A 1,112-nucleotide genomic window follows, 5' to 3' on the forward strand; every position below is an offset into this window, starting at 1 on the left:
AGTATAAATACCATGTGTGCTTCTTTGGGGTACAATAAGCACCCTGAAGTATTAATTGTCTACCTTAGGATCACCTCAATTATAAATAAAGAAGCAAAGAAATATGGACTAAGGCATTTGCCCTGGGTAACATATATACAGTAGGCGGGGGTGGGGTGGGGGAGTACCAATTCATACCATAAATCTTGCTAGTGGTAAGTCAGAGGTTTATTATCACTATGTTTCATTGCTTCTACTTAGCTTTAAACTTTCCTAACTAGCCTTTATCCTTTCCTGATTCAAGGGACAACTGTGGGCAACTTCAAGGTGACACTGTAGATAATACACAGTAGAGTATGAGCAGAGCAGTAGAAATTGGATGAATGACATATTATACTGTAGAAACTCAACATTTTAAAGGAAATAAGGCCGTTTTGTGACAAAACTATTTTCAAAGGCCCATGAATCCAAGAGCAGGAAAACACTCCGCCATTCTCAAAGCTTCACAAAAACAAGTTGCTAGCCTACAATAAACTCACTCCTTTTCTCTATGCTTGCTCTATTTTAGTTCTTCCAGAGGAAGGATATGGCTAAATCAAACAGGAATTAAGTTACTAGGACCTGGTAAGAAAGCTCTACCAGGGTTATGCATACAAATATACAGCATCAAGAAGCCATTTCCAATAAAACCTCACTTAAGCAATAACATTGTTTTAAAAGAGTTGGGAAGATGGCTCAGTTGGTAAGGCGCTTGCTGCACAAGCATAAGGACCTGAGTTCAGATCCCCACCATCAACATAAAAAGCTGGGGATGGTGGCACATGTTTATAATTCTAGTCCTAGGAGACAGATAAAAGGTTCTTGGGGCTTGCTGGTCAGTCTGTGGAATCAGTGAGCTCCAGGTTCAGTGAGAGACCCTGTCTCAAAAAATTAGGTAGGGAACAAAGATACTTGACATAGACCTCTGACATTCACACACACATAAACATGTACAGAAGACCACCCCATCACTCATACAAAAAAAAAGAATTACTGGGAAGGAAGGCTAATTACAGAACAAGGTTTCTGATACTGAGACTTGAGACAATTTTAAATATATTAATTTTAAGAATAATTTATTTTCATGTATATAT

Source organism: Nannospalax galili, unplaced genomic scaffold (genome assembly GCF_000622305.1).
Source record: "Nannospalax galili isolate Female #2095 unplaced genomic scaffold, S.galili_v1.0 scaffold183, whole genome shotgun sequence".
NCBI lineage: Eukaryota > Metazoa > Chordata > Mammalia > Rodentia > Spalacidae > Nannospalax > Nannospalax galili.